This window comes from Arctopsyche grandis, chromosome 2 (assembly GCF_051622035.1).
Source record: "Arctopsyche grandis isolate Sample6627 chromosome 2, ASM5162203v2, whole genome shotgun sequence".
Lineage (NCBI taxonomy): Eukaryota > Metazoa > Arthropoda > Insecta > Trichoptera > Hydropsychidae > Arctopsyche > Arctopsyche grandis.
This window is the reverse complement of record NC_135356.1, coordinates 39,324,371-39,341,114: the sequence shown is the minus strand read 5'-3', so window position 1 is coordinate 39,341,114 and position 16,744 is coordinate 39,324,371. Positions and strand designations below refer to the sequence as shown.

The window sequence follows — 16,744 nt, the reverse complement described above, 5'->3', positions numbered from 1 at the left end:
TTGTTGAATATGAGAAGTGAAAAATATGGAATAGTACAAGTGATATTGTTTCGAGTTGCTGACTATCACCGATTTAATTACCAATGTATTGATAAGTAAGTAATATGTATGTACAATAGAACCACGATTATCCGTATTATTAAAAACAAACACAAAAATTCTTAAATTCTTAAAATAAATTAAAAATTCTTAAAATAATAATAAAATCAGTTTAAAATCATTATTTTATATTTATATTATTAAATATTATACACATATAAAAAAATATATATATATAATTTTTTATTTTTGTTTTATTGTACGTTTCATCTTATGCTAATAACACTCGGCGATTTGAAGTACTTTGCATAGAATTGAAATTGTATAATTACCAAGCAAGTGGTATTGCTTTACGATCATTATGGTACTTTTAATAAATTAATTTTAATAATTATATCGGGCAAGTCCAAAGCGATATGACGACAGCTGATGGGTAAGGCTGAATCGCCCCAAACTACTTATTTATTATATCATTTACTATAAATATACGGTCATTCTATGTATATATTTTTATGGAAGAATAATAATTTAATCGTAAATAACAAACTCTATCATAAAAACAATGTTTTTTTTTTTACTTTTTAATTGTTAGCTTTTAGTGGGCTTGATTTTCTTTCTTTTGAGTATATAATTTCGAAAGATTCTTTGTATGTAAGTATGTAAATAAATATTTAATGTTGGCTGGTAACATTGAAAACACATCGAAGAATCATTGGGATACTCCTCGGTGCCTCCACATACATACACTAATCCGTCAAAAACTGCAGCCGTCGAGCCTGATCGCTCATATTTCATCGGGAGCAATTCAATTCGTAGCTTTGAGATAAGATCCATGCATCAGACCTATATTTTCATGTTTCGTACATATATAAAACATTGCTAATTGTTGAATATGAGAAGTGAAAAATATGGAATAGTACAAGTGATATTGTTTCGAGTTGCTGACTATCACCGATTTAATTACCAATGTATTGATAAGTAAGTAATATGTATGTACAATAGAACCACGATTATCCGTATTGTTAAAAACAAACACAAAGTTTACGATTTTGCTGCTTTGAAATGCATAACATAAAAATTCGAAAATATATATGTACCTAAATCTAAATTACAGGGACAAAATTAAAAAAAAAACCTTTTATGCACAGTAAATACAATGATTTATTATGTTTTCAACACATTATACATAAACATATTCTTGAATATATATTATTTGGTTTGATTTTTAAATGCTTTTTATTATTACGAAATTATGTTCACAATACATCTTATATCTACATATTTTAATAGCTAATGATCTACTGATCATTTTCTATTTTACAATTTAATTTTATTTGGTTAGTTTGTTCTTGTCGTGATCGTGTACAGAACAAACGTGTGTGGCGATTTGGGCAACGAAATTGTAACAATTAAAAAAATAAAAATAAATTTGTAATATATAATTATGTGTACGTTCTAAGTGTATAATAATGGCATCAGAACGCATAAGTGAAGTAATAACAATTGAAAAAAAAATTATGGACATTTTGACCACAAAAACTAACAGTATATCAAATGACAATAAAACATTTTTAATTACATCAGTTAAAAAATTAGTTGAATATATTTGTGAAAATGAAAATAATGATAAGGAACAATTTTTGGATGTGATATGTGAATTAAGAAGTGAATTTAAAAATTTGAAAAACAATATACAAAAAGACATAAATATATTAAAAAGCAACAGTGAATTAAACATTTTAAAAAGGGGTGTAAATAAGAATGAAAATAATTTAAGTTATGCAAATGCACTTAAAAATAATAATAAAGATGTAACAATAATAGTTCCAAAAAAAATTCAAGAAACGGACAAAACAAAAGAAGAGTGCAAAAATGTAATAAAACCCAAGGAACTAAAAATCGGAATACAAGGGATTAAAAAAATCGGTAAAGGGGGTATCGTTGTAACGTGTAACAGTGCACAGGATAGTATTAAATTTATAAAAGAAGTAGAAAATAAATTATGGGAGAGTTACAATGTTAAAAGAGGGGAATTAAAAAATCCCAAAATTAAAATTGTAGATATGTCGGAGGAACTTACAAGTGAACAGTTGGCTGAGTGTTTGATGAATCAAAATCAAGTAGTTATAAACGATGGTGAATTGAAGGTGTTGAAAATATGGAAAAGTAGAAAAAATAATAAATATAATGCGATAGTGGAAGTAGATTGCAATACATTTAAAAGATTAATTGAAGATGGAAAAGTAAATATAAATTGGGATAGATGTAGGGTTTTTGAAGAAATTAATATTCTAAGATGTCTAAATTGTTACGGATTTAATCACAAAGCGGTGGATTGTAGAAACAAGGTGACATGTGCGAAATGTGGAGAAGAAGGGCACAAAAGCGAGGGATGTAACAATAAAATAATAAAATGTATTAATTGCTTTAAGAGTAATAATAAATTAAAATTAAATTTGAACACGAATCACGGACCGTTGGACTCTAAGTGCAGTGTATATAAAAGAAATATAGAATTAATGAGAAATAGAATTAAGTATAATAATATATAGCAACCACCAAAAGGTATCTGTATAAATGTACAAAGTTTTTTTGCTCACAAGGATGAGGTTTGGAGTTTAATTGTAAATCAAAAACCATTATTTATAGGTTTAAGTGAAACGCATGTAACTAGTGATTTTGAAGATTTTGAGCTGAATATAGATGGATATTGTGTTTTGAGATGTGACTCTAATTCTAGACATACGGGTGGGGTACTATTGTATTTAAGGGATGATTTAAGTTACGGTAATGTAATAGTTAATAAGGTTGATGGTGAGTTTTGGACAATTGGTGTGGATCTGCTTGTTAATGGAGTTACTGTGTTTTTGCTAGTAATTTACCGCTCTCCGAATGGTAGAAGTGGAAGATTTCTTAAATTTTTAGAAGAATTGAGTGAAAGAAGTATAGATGTGAGTAAAAATATAATTATGTTTGGGGACTGGAATTTTAATTGGTTACAGACAGAAGAATTTTATGTAAAAAAGTTGAGAAATTGGGTAAATGAATTGGGTTTTAAACAAAAAGTGACTGAAGCAACGAGAGTGAATAATTTATCAAGCTCTCTCATTGATTTGGTTATAACAAATATAATGGATTTGCGGTGTGAGGTGAAAGATGTACCGAAAATAGGAGACCATTCTATTGTCAACATGTTTTTGGGACAGCGGTTTAGTAACGGAGGACTTAAAAATATGCAGGTGACTGAAAGAGAAAACATTGATTATCAATTGATGAATGAATTGTTAAAGGAGTGTGTATGGGGAAAGGATGGTGATAGTGTGAATGAAATGTGGGAGATAATGTATCGTAATATAACATATTCTAAAAGTAAATGCGTAAAAACCACAAGAATCATGCATAAGCATAAGCTGAAACCTTGGTTTACCAAGGAAGTAAAGGAAAGCTTAGTTGATAAGAATGTTAGTTATAAAAGATATAAAATTATTAAGGCTATGGATGGAATCCAATTAGAAAAGGCTTGGTTAGAGTATAAAAGAAAGAGGAATAAATGTGTGAATGTTTTACGTAATGCGAAGAGGGATTGGCATGAAAGAAATATTGATGGTGCAAAAAAAGATCCCACAAAAATGTGGCGAATAATTAAAACTTTGATTTCCGGGGGAAAAAATGTTTCTTTGAATGAATTAGAAGTCGAGGGAGTAGTATATAATGATAAAGAGGATATGGTTGAAAGATTGAATGAGTTTTACATCAATAGTGTGAATGATATAGTTAATTCAATACAAACAAGGCATAATAGTGTGAATGATGATATTAATTTGGGTTTAAATAAGTTTGAAAGGTTTAAATTAGTGGAAATGGGGGGATTAAATGGTGTATTGAAGGGCATGAAATCAGTTTCTAGTATGGATGGATTGACTCTAGATATTTTAATCAACACTTGGGACATGGTTGGACCTCAGTTACTGAAATTAATAAATGAATCGTTAGAAGTGGGATCCGTCCCGGATGCATGGAAGGTGTCCTATTGTACCGGTACCAAAGGTTACTGGCACACATAAAGCCAGTGAAATGAGGCCCATCAATATGTTACCAATTGTTGAGAAGATGCTGGAGGAAATCGTTATGATTCAATTGAAAGAGTTCATTAGTATAAATGATTGTTTGGTTGTGGAACAGTCTGGATTTAGAGTGAAACATTCAACAGAAACCGCTATCCAATTGGTGGTTTCTGATTGGATGGAGACGATGGATGAATCTAGCATGGTTGTTGGAGCAGTTTTTCTAGATTTTAAGCGAGCGTTCGAGACAGTAGATAGGAATATTTTATTACAAAAATTATATAAGTTAGGAATAAATGGTATAGTATTAAAGTGGCTTCAATCATACTTAAATAATAGAAGACAAAGAGTAAAAATTGATAAGGTGTTATTCTCTGAATTTGTGACACTTCATGGAGTGCCGCAAGGGTCCAAATTGGGACCCTTATTATTTATATTATATATAAACGATATTGTTAAGGTAATTAAGATGTGTAAAATAAATTTGTTTGCAGATGATACATTGATATATATAATTGGAAAGAATTTTGATGTAATGTCTGAGATTTTAAATATAGAATTAAATTATGTGAATGACTGGTTGTGTGAAAATAAATTAAAGTTGAATGTGAATAAAACAAAAATGATGTGGTTGAATGGTAAAAATAAAAATATATTGAATGAAATTAGAATTGATGATAAGTTAATTGAAAAAGTTGAAAATATAAAATACTTAGGTGTATACATAGATTCGGGACTAAATTTTAAAATGCACGCTGACTATATAATAAAAAAATGGCTAGAAAAGTTGGTGTATTATGTAGATTAAGAAATATTTTAAGTAATAAAAGTAAAATTTTAGTGTTTAATTCAATTGTCTTGCCACATGTGGTTTATTGTGCCACTGTGCTTAATTTGTTTAGTGGCCAAGATTTAGAAAAAATGCAAAAAATACAGAATAAAGCTATGAGAGCTATTTTGAATGTGAGTAGATTTAAGAGTATTGGAAGTATGTTAGATGAATTAGGATGGATGAGTATTAGAATTAGTCTAAATATTAGTACATTGTCTTTTGTTTATAAGTTAGATCATAAGTTATTACCTAAGTATTTTGATGATTATATAATAAGGAATAGAGATAAACATAGTTTTTATACTAGAAATAAGGACAAACTAGTTGTAAGTAGAGTAAGAAAGAATAAGACGGCCGGGGGTGTTTTTCACAGGGGTGTGCTCATGTATAATGCCCTCCCTGAGTGCGTCAGGTCTGCTAAAAACATGGATGCATTCCTGCGAGGTGCGAAGAGACACCTCTGTGAGGGACAGTACATATAAGTTAATTATAAATTTTAGAGTTAAGTATAATAATTAAGATGTATTTTTAAATTAGCTTGATAGCTAAAATATATATAAATAAATAAAATAAATAAAATAGTAATCATAGTATTATATTGTTATGTGGTACGATCTTACAACCTATGTATATACTTATGTATAATACCCTTTAACCTTAAGTTTGAACATCCGTTTCATTTTTAACTACTTATGATGTTATCTCTTAAAGTTATCCCTCATTATTTATGAGACTTTCAATATCTTTATTGCTTCCACACTGTACAATCAACTATTCTGTTCAATCCTATCTACTTAACTTTTATCTATTATAATTTATACGAGTTTCTAACACGATTGTTATATAAGACGATATAGTTAATGACCCGTTGAAATCCAAAGTATTACTTTTAATAATCTTTATTGCTATAGCTGCATTTTGTCCCACGATACGTGTAAACCCTAAAATATTATTATCACTATTATTATCTCTATGATAAATTGTGTTTCTACTCAATAATGTCTCGATACTCTCAAAGGATACATAAATCAAATATTAAAACTGTCTTACACACGGATGTTGCTCTGTATCTTAATCACTTTGTTATTTACCAACATTCTGTGATTGGTTAAAACTTATCATTCTTTTGTGTATAAATGCTCATGTTAGATCTATTGAACCTCACTTGCGATCAAACACTCTAACTGATCACTTGCGATCAAACAGTCTTGTGATTAAACTGCCTCACTAGTAACTTGTGATTACTACATAGTTACTTGCGATCAAACAGAGTCTCAAAAGGCACTTGTGATTAAACTGCCTAACTAGTACTTCGAGATACTAGTAACTTGTACATTAATCTCGTTTATATTTACTGCTAATTAAAGAATATAATCATTTGACAAAATCTGTGACTATAATATTCTACACCATCTCCTACTTGTCCCCGTAACATAAAAATTGGTGCGGATATAGCTGAACAACTGCACATCACTACTAAAACGAAGGAACAACCGTTGTATAGACAACTTCGAAGTGGACCAGGTGGATTTTCATCCTTAAAATCTAGCGAAAAATCCAACTGCCAGAATCTTCTAAGCGGAGACTTCTGACGTGTAACGGGACAACTGACAAGAAAGCAGACAGTGTGCAGAGCCAATTCACAGTATGCAGAGAGAGCAGATCTACCATAGAATCTTCAAAGGAAACGGTGCAACCTGTGACGGTGACATCGCAAGTCCGTGACGCAGAACTAGCAGCACGTACGAGTACAACTCGAGATCCAAGCAGATCCAGCACTATGTGTATATCATCATCCAGTTTCATCAACAAAAAGGAGAAAGAGCTCAAAAACCTATTTACAATTGAATATATATTATAATATATAGATGAAATATAGAAAATGTTTTACAATGTAACAAAGATAAACAAATAATATTACCGACGATTTATTTATGTAGATGAGATGTAACAAGTTCATTATCAAATGACGAATTCACTTTTAGATACCGTGCATATTAACAGATACCGTCCATATTAACGTGGATAGACAGATATTATATAGATTATTTAAAAATATAATTATTTCCAACTCATCCCATCTCACGAAGCTGAAATAAACTATATTATATTTAATAGTTCAGAGGTATGCAGAAAATACTAAGACTGGTTTAAACTTTTGTTTTCCATAAAAATATTGTTTATTTATAGTTCCAAACTGACTAAAATATCACGATTAGATTATAACCTTGTATTCACATTGTTCTACCAGAACTTAAAATTTATACATAAGTTTTCTTGTATATATGTATGTATCTTCATATTTTTAAAATTATGTATATATGTTTTTACCTTTTCTAAATAATTAATGTTTTACATATATTGTTTGTTTATAATGTTTTACCTTTATTACTTATTTATATTGTTATAATGCAATTTTTCTTAAGATGTGTAATTCTCTGTTATTCTCATAATTACATATATGACTTAAATATTAATCAGCTAATCACTCACCATATAAAGTTTATCTCTTTTAATTAAAATAATTTAATAGTTCTAATCATTCTCTTTTACCTATTCTCTTGCGAAAAGTCCATTATCGATATTGTGTCTTAAAACTCATGAAAAGAATTCACCGAAGAACGGAGACATCTGATTTTTTTTTATTTGGTGATTCTTCAATGATTCAATGTTGAAATCACTTATTTCATGTGTCTTTTTTGTGTTTTACATTAATGAATATATATTTTTTGTTACGATTGTTTTAAATGTTATTAAAATTATATTTTAATGCTTTTATATGAATAAATGCTATTCTGTTGCTTGAGTGGCCTGTATTTAAACCCAATTACCTGACTCTTATTTCAATTTAAAACCGAAAAATCAAGGTGGACAAAAAATGGTCAAGCATCAAAAAAAAAAAAAAATAGCCAATGTTTGGGAATTCCGAGTCATATTATATTTACACGATCAATCATAAATTGGGATTTATTTCAGTGAATTAAGATTTCGAAACATACTTAAGTAATTATAACTCTATAAAATTGCATTATGATACAGTTATTTTCTTTCTTAATTATAACATGTAAATTAAAAAGCAGAAATAGTAGATTGTAAGCAGAATATACTACGATGACAATTCATATGTGTGTAGCGGCTGGCGAGCTTTTCTGAAATAAAATTATTGTGTGGAGCGAATAGCTTGTTACAGGGACGAGGAAGAGATGATAAAAATTATAACCATTATTCTCAAATGCTTATATTATATTTTCCAAATAGCAGTTTTGTGTAAACAAGATTTAGGTAGACAAGTTTTGAAAGGAGTATCTATACAATCAGAATGATATTTGACAGTTTAGATTTGAATAGGATGTGTGATTGTAGAGTGTTGAAACAATAAAGGTTTTATTTGTTTATTTAAGATATAGCCAAGCTTAATAACTGATTATATTCAATCACACAAATAATAATGTATTAATATATTTATGTAAATGTAACCCTCTGTGGTGACCGCCGGGGTTCTGGCAGTACCAATGCGATGCACGGTCAGTCACCGTTTTGCGGGAAGCATTCTCTTCGTCAGAATAAACAACACCGTCACTGTTGCACTCGCCTTCCCCCATACCTCTAATAAAATATCTATCGAAATACCTAGGTAACATTTTCTTATCTAACTTATAAATAAAAACCAACATATATATACATATTTTCAGAGTATCATCAAATTTATCAAATACTTTAACACGGATCTTATACTAATATACCTATGTATTTATGTGCATCTAAGATACTCTTCGTGGCTCTATTCTGTAATTTTTGTAGCCTATCTTAGCCTAGCCTACAGAAAAGATCCACAACACATAAAATGTGGTCGGACAATTGCATTATATATGATAACTGCCTCCACCACATCCACTATACTATGAAAATAGCATTGAAATCACTTGGAAACGATCCACGTTGAATTTGTTAGACCAGCATACAATGAAATCCATCCCGGCAAAAAGCTTTATGGATAAGCCGTCATCTGATGTGGAACCGACGGGGTTATGTTTGTATTCTTTAGAAAAGTTGGACATGATAGAGGAGTTAGATGGTGTTCAGCTATATCAACGGCTTCGAAGAAAAGTGACTGACTGACTGACTGACTCATGAATGGATTATATATGTCGCGGTCGGTATGAATGCACACACGTCAAATGTCAAATGTAAAAACGTAAACAAATGTCTGTTAGTGTGTGTGTGTGTGTGTGAGCTATCGACGCGAAACGGGTGGCGAGGAGTAGTAATAGCGTAAATTCGGATGGGAAACTTAGATATGCGCACAGTAAATACAATGATTTATTATGTTTTTAACACATTATACATAAACATATTCTTGAATATATATTATTTGGTTTGATTTTTAAATGCTTTTTATTATTAGGAAATTATGTTCACAATACATATTATATCTACATATTTTAATAGCTACTGATCTACTGATCATTTTCTATTTTATAATGTTATTTTATTTGGTTAGTAATCATTTGTATTATATTGTGGCGGCTCGCTTATACGACATGGTCGAGTTTGGTTGCCTTCCTGCGAGTGAGAACCAACTCGGCTGGGTTCGGAGAGCCACTACTCACTCTTCCTTCAGCTGTCATATAATAAACACGTGCATTAACATGCCAGTCGTCTCATTCGTTCATCCTCCATAACTGGTGACCCCGACGTGATGGGGGGGGGGGGGGGGAGTGATGTGGCGGCTCGCTTAGGTATACTCGAATTAGGTGAATTGCATTAGGCGAACTTACAGTGAATCCGGTAGATTTGGCTACTTGATACAGTGTTGTCAGCGCGATTGATCAGTGTTGTAGTTAAAATAATTGAATAAAAAATAGGTAGTCGTGACTAGAGTTGTGCCAACAGGAAAAACCCGTTTTATTCCCAGGAATAAACCGGGTTGTCCCCCGGAAATTTAAAAATCTGTCAAGCTTACACAAGCGCCACAATCTGTCACAAGCACAAAATCACAAGCGCCACAATCTGCGCAATACGCTCACGCAGGAGACAGCAGAGACCCACCTCAGGTCGCGGTGCTCTTATCGAGTCCTACGTCTCAGAAAAGCGCCCCTGGCGTCTCCTTTCCCTTTCGAACTGTAACTTCTCCCCGATCACAGAGGCAGCAAAGGCCTCCCAAGCCGGCCAGCTCCCTCTGTCGCGGAGCATCGAACCCATCACCATCCCCGTCCATAGCGTTTCCTCCCCGATCACGGCTTTGAGGGCCTCCCTTGGGGCGTCCCACGCAGGACAGTGAAGCAATGTGTGCTCTGCGTCATCGTCAGCTGCTTCACAGTGGTGGCAGCTTGGTGTTGCTTCTTTCCCTATCTTGTGCAGATAGGTTCCGAAGCAACCGTGTCCTGTCAACAACTGGGTGAGGTGGAAGTTCAGGTCACCGTGTTTCCTTCCGCACCATTGCTTCAGGTCCCCGACGAGCTTTTGCGTCCACCTTCCCCCAGTGGCTGACTCCCACCGCTGCTGCCACTGTATCATGGTGGCATCCCTCACTTCGCTTTTTTTCAGCCCGCCGTGTGTCGCCTTTCGCTCAACCGCAAGCAGGTCCACAGGCGGTGTGCCAGCGAGCACCAGTGCGGCATCTTCCGATACCGTGCGGTACGCCGAGACGACCCTCAGAGCACTCCGCCTCTGCACTCCAGCCGTTTTCCGCCTAGTGCGCACCACTTTAAGGGAGTCACACCAGACAGGAGCGCCGTATAGGAGTACAGAGTGGACCACCGAGTTCAGGAGTATCCTCCTAACACTCTTAGGCCCCCCTACATTCGGCGTGAGGTGGGCTAACTGACAGGCAGTCACGTCTGCCCTGGTGGATCCACATGTCTGCCCGCTCCACATGCTCCGTGATCCTGAGCTTCCGGTCGAGCTGGATTCCGAGGTATCGCGCCGAGTTACGGAACGGTACCTACAAACCCTCCAGCTCCAATTTCGGTGGGCCGAAACCTCTTCGTCTGGTGAAGAACACTGCCTCCGCCTTCTGGACTGCTAGTTCCAGCCCAGCGCGATTTAGCCATGTCTTCACCCGATAGAGTGCATCATTGCCGCAGATCTCCACGCTTCTGAGGGATTTCGCAAATACCGTGATTGCGACATCGTCCGCAAAAGCAACGGCACTGGCACCCTCCGGGAGCTCTACACTCAGTAGCCCGTCATACATAGCGTTCCACAGGAATGGTCCGAGGACAGAGCCCTGCGGTACACCCGACGAGAGTCGCCGCCAGGAGAGTCCAATTTGTATTTGAGTTGGATATTAGTTATTGTCGTTTTTACGAAATGCAAGTGGCAAATATGTCGATCTCGGAATTCGAAATCGTTCCCCCCTTCCCCCTTGCTTGATCTCTGTATAATTTATATAAAATACAGTCGCCATACAAACAGACTTACAACCTGTTGTTATTATATAATCTCCCGCCCTTTTTCCACATCACGCATCCCACGCACACTACACTAATACATAGATACCGATATTATTGACTTGGATGCTATAGACCAGTCCACTACTTCTGAATCTTCATGCATTGAATCTACTGCACGTTTACTTAGCATAAACCATAGGCGAATATAATCATATTTTGACAATATTACTGATTCTGAATGTCATCAACTTGATAGAGCATTTGCTAAAGCAATATACATATGTATCAAACTGTCCTTTATCTATTGTTAAAATATAAATACATACATAAAATTTTCAATGTTTAAGAGGATCTTGTATTACATATATTAAATGTATTTTATGCATAAATTTTGAATAAATATGATATTTGACATTCAAATAAATTTATAAAAAGTCTTATATTTAAATTAATATGACCTTTCTTTAATAATTACCTATGTACTAAAAGGTAATTGGACTATTCGTCACATTGCGGTGGTCACAAAGACAATTTTTCCATGAAAATCGCAAATACACAATATTTGGCACTCGAGTTCTCGTTAGTATGATAGTTATCGTTAGTATGATGGACTTTTCGGCTGCCAGATGTTCCATTATACAGATTTTTTTAATCTCTAGTCATATCCTTTATAGTGTTTACTTTTTTTGTCTTTTACCATATTAATGTTATGAGTAATTAGTGTTTTATCTCATTATCTATACTAAGCGATTAGGCCCCGTGGACCTATCGGCTTCCGCCGTCTTCCCCATATATTCTCATAAATAAATAATATAATTTGTAGAAAAACACCTGTTGCTTTGTTGTGTCTTAAATAAAATAGCAGTGAGATTTATTGACATCGTGTCTAGTAATGATTCGCAATAAAGAGCAACAGTTGGTTTTTGTACAAGTCATGCAGTAGTCGACCATTATACACCCATATCCCAATGAAGTATTGATTAATTCTGAAAACCTTTGGCCTTCAGTTAATATTGTATCGGCTAGCAACACAGAATTTTTTCACTATCGGTTTTTCGTCAGCCACAGCTTGTCAGTCTACGACGTCACGATGTGTGCCTTAGAGCTGGACCCCACCATCTGCCAAGCTCTGCGATTGCTGCACTCTTCGAGCAGCGATTCTACCGACCAATTGCGTTCAGCTTTAGATGAGGTGAAATATTTGGACACGGGGCGAGAGAAGGAAAAGGAACGCGAAAAGGAGAAAGATACTGATCTGGTTGAGGTACTGTTTAGTTTGAGATCTTAGCAACTTGTAACATATTGCATTTTTATATTCATATTTTTATATTTTCAAATTTTTATATTTTTATGTTTCATATTTATATATATTTATCTTTCATATTATTATTTTTCATTATAATTTTATTTCTCATGTTTTTTATATTTCTATATTTCATGTATTTACAATTTTATATTTTTATTTTTACAATTTATATTTTTATATTTTATATTTTTACAATTTCGTATTTTTATATTTTTATATTTCATGTTTTTACAATTTTGTATTTTTATATTTTTATATTTCATGTTTTAACAATTTTGTATTTTTGTATTTGTTTTATCCATATTTGTCTTTTAATTAATATATAATATTATTATAATATAATAGGAATTAATTTCCTTTTTATATAACCATAGTGTCGACTTGGAGTTGATCTGTAAAGTCACTATGGCAAATTTGTGAATAAATAAATAAATAAATAAATATATATATATATGTAAAAACATCTGATTAAATCTCATGACAAAAGAAACTCAACCTTTGACTTTTCTAGGAGTGTCACAGTCCAATTATAAGCAGTGTATGACTTGTCTCGACGCTCTAGACTTCGACAATGCGAGCAGCATTAATTCTCCGCCGATGGTGATCGAATGTTCTTCGTCGTCGACTGCCAGCGGTCCGATATCTCCGGAAAAAGCCAATTCTGTGAGCCCCCCGCCTCAAATCCCGTTGGACGAGCTGCCTACTCCTCCCAAGGTTGTAACACCGACTATAAACATCATATCGGGCGATCAGCGGCTTCAGATTGTCAAAAAGAAGTCGAACAAACACCGTGAAAATAAGCGAAACAATACAAAATAAACACATTGCAATTTTTGTTTATCGTTTAACTTGCATAATCATAATGTTACATTTGGCCTCTTGGTGGTATATTCGGTATGTTGACAAAATTGTGAAATGTAACAAGAAAGGTTGACAATGTTTCAAAATCATCTAAAAAAAAAAAAAAATTATCAAAAATTAAATAAGTTTATTTGTGAAATTTACTAAATGTTTAAAATAAATAATTTAATCTCAAAATTGATGTATTGTGCTCACTATTATTTATTGTAATGTTGTATCCTGAATAATATCAAATATTTTAATTTCGAAATTGATGTAATATGTATTGTAACAATATGTCCTCGATAAATTCAAATACAGGTATTCCTCGACTTACGACGGAGATACGTTCCTGAACCTCGGTCGTAAGTCGAATCCGTCGTAAGTCGAGGAATATATTTATATTTTTTTTTTCGGTGATTTTACTTACTTTTATTAATACAGTAATTCAAATGAATTCATATTTAAATTTAAAAAAAAATCTACATCATCCGTACTTATTAATTATAAATTATACATCCTCATCACTTATCACATAAGTACAATCCATTTCTTCATCTTCAGTTTGAGATACAGTCGTATGAGTTTTTTTGAAAAATGTGTCTAATTTTGTTTGAAAATTATCCTGTATTTTTTCTCTATATATTTCTTGGTAGCATGCAAGATTTTCTTGAATCCTGCGGTTCACATTTGAAAATCTTTCAATGTCTGGTTCCATCACTTCAAACTTTTGTATTCCTTGATTAATTAAATTAAAAGCAGCAGCCATTTATTTCAATACAAATTTTTTCAGCGGTTCCGCAGATGTGATTGATTTATTTTCATCAATATCCTCTTCTGCAACCATTTGAGTTTCAAGATCTAATAATTCTGCGTTGGTTACATCTTTTAAATCATTTTCAAGAAGTTGGTCGATGTCTTCGTTATCTACGTCAAATTGTAGACGTTCGCAAAATTGTACGATTAGGTTAGTAATATCCTCGACATTTTTTTTTCTTTTTCGTATATGCAAAGAGAAACGGGTTCAAATCGATAATTTTTAAATAATGAGCTTTAAGAGACGCAATGGAAATCGCTTTTCAATCTTGTCTTCGATCCAAATCACTAGTAATTTTACCATTTGTTGAATGGGTCCGAGTCTTTTTTTATTTATTATTTTAGATTTGAATGACAAGGACGATTTTAATTTGACGGCTTACGATTTTTTTTATTGTTTTATCACTTCAAGTTTCATTTCTAAGTCTATCACCTTTCTCTTTTTTTTAAAAAGAGTTTATTTATCAGTCACTATCACGTTTCTTTATCACACATTATAAATCTTCTTATAAATAAAAATTTGAGCATTAATCAACACGAAATTAAGAAAATAAACAACAAAAACAATAACGAACAGTTATGTAACAAACAGTAACGACCATATGAGTATGTTACCGTCGTGCTATTGGTGACGAAACCCAAAAGAATGAGTCATAACTAAATTTGTAAAACTACTGATATGTTTCATTTCTTCCGAAAGAGAATTCCCCGTTTTCATACCTCACATCCGCTTGAGATTTATCAATCAATTTTTGAAAAATAATTAATTAATAATTTTTTTTTTTTCGGTCGTAAGTGCGAACCGTCGTAAGTCGAGGACTACCTGTATTTGAATCTCAAATTGATGTATTGGGTTTACTATTATTTATTGTAATGTTGTATCCTGAATAATATCAAATACTTTAATCTCAAAATTGATGTAATATGTATTGTAACAATATGTCCTCGATAAATTAAAATATTTGAATCTCAGATTGATGTATTGTGCTCACTATTATTTATTGTAATGTTGTATCCCGAATAATATCAAATATTTTGTAGGCGGGGTAGGTAGTGTTGACCGTATCCCAGCCTAAAGAAACACTGTTGTGCTTGTTTTAAGTTGTTTTATTGTTTGCCCAAATATTGTACAAGTGTATTAGAATATTTGAGGAAGTTTTCTCGAAGCGGTTATTGGCTGTTGACTTGGTGTCGTGCTGGCCGCTGTATCTGCAATGTGGTAGCTGGTCAGATGCTGGATGTCGACTGCTGTCGTGGTGGATGCTGCCTGTTGACTGGTCTGCTGCTGTGTGTCGACTCTTGTTGCTGTGGGTCGACTGAAGTTGTTTGGGCTGGACCTCCTTTTATATTGTTTTTGGGGATCCACATGACCTGTGTTTGGCGATTGATTCCAAAAAGTGCACGTGGTGTTTACGTGTGCAAGTTATGCGAGGAATGTGGTTTGTTGTTTAGGGTGGACGTTTCTCGAATGTTTGGCGTCGTTTCACTCGATTTAGTTTAAAGGATACAGGTGTTCTTCGTGTCGTTCTGATTGGGTTGTTGGGGTGGAATATGCTCGAATGTTTGGCGTCGTTCCACTCGATATAGTTAAATGGATGCAGGTGTTCTTCGATTCCGTGTCGTTCTACTTGGTTTGTTGGGGTGGAATATGCTCGAATGTATGGCGTCGTTCCACTCGATTTAAATTATTGGATGCAGGTGTTCTTCGTGTCGTTCTGCTTGGTTTGTTGGGGAGGAATATGCTCAAATGTTTGGCGTCGTTCCACTCGATTTAGTTTAATGGATGCAGGTGTTCTTCGACTTGAGATGACGTCAATGGTTGAGCGTGAGAAATGTATTCTCCGTCGCAATAGATTTCGATAGTTTCGATTTGCGGTGGCGAGATTTCTACAATTTGAATCTCAAAATTGATGTAAAATGGATTGGAACAATATGTCCTCGATTAATTAAAATATTTGAATATCAAATTGATGTATTGTGCTTACTATTATTTATTGTAATGTTGTATCCTGAATAATATCAAATATTTTAATCTCAAAATTCATGTTATATGTATTGAAACAATATGTCCTCGATAAATTAAAATATTTGAATCTCAAATTGATGTATTGTGCTCACTATTATTTATTGTAATGTTGTAATATCAAATATTTTAATAATATCAAATATTAAATATTTAATAATATCAAATATTTTAATCTCAAAATTAATGTAATATGTATTGTAACAATATGTCCTCGACAAATTAAAATATTTGAATCTCAAATTGATGTATTGTGCTTACTATTATTTATTGTAATGTTGTATCCTGAATGATATCAAATATTTTAATCTCAAATTTGATGTAATATGTATTGAAACAATATGTCCTCGACAAATTAAAGTATTTGAATCTCAAATTGATGTATTGTGCCTACTATTATTTATTGTAATGTTGTAATATCAAATATTT

At 33.0% G+C, this 16,744-nt stretch overlaps 1 long non-coding RNA gene across 1 annotated transcript; it reads left to right on the top strand.

Annotated features, from left to right (window-relative positions):
- The first annotated feature begins 12,306 nt into the window (after positions 1–12,306).
- On the top strand, positions 12,307–13,589 carry LOC143922686 (uncharacterized). The gene is made up of 2 exons (XR_013261624.1): positions 12,307–12,594; positions 13,148–13,589. It is a non-coding gene; the product is annotated as an uncharacterized LOC143922686 (long non-coding RNA).
- Positions 13,590–16,744: the final 3,155 nt, after the last annotated feature.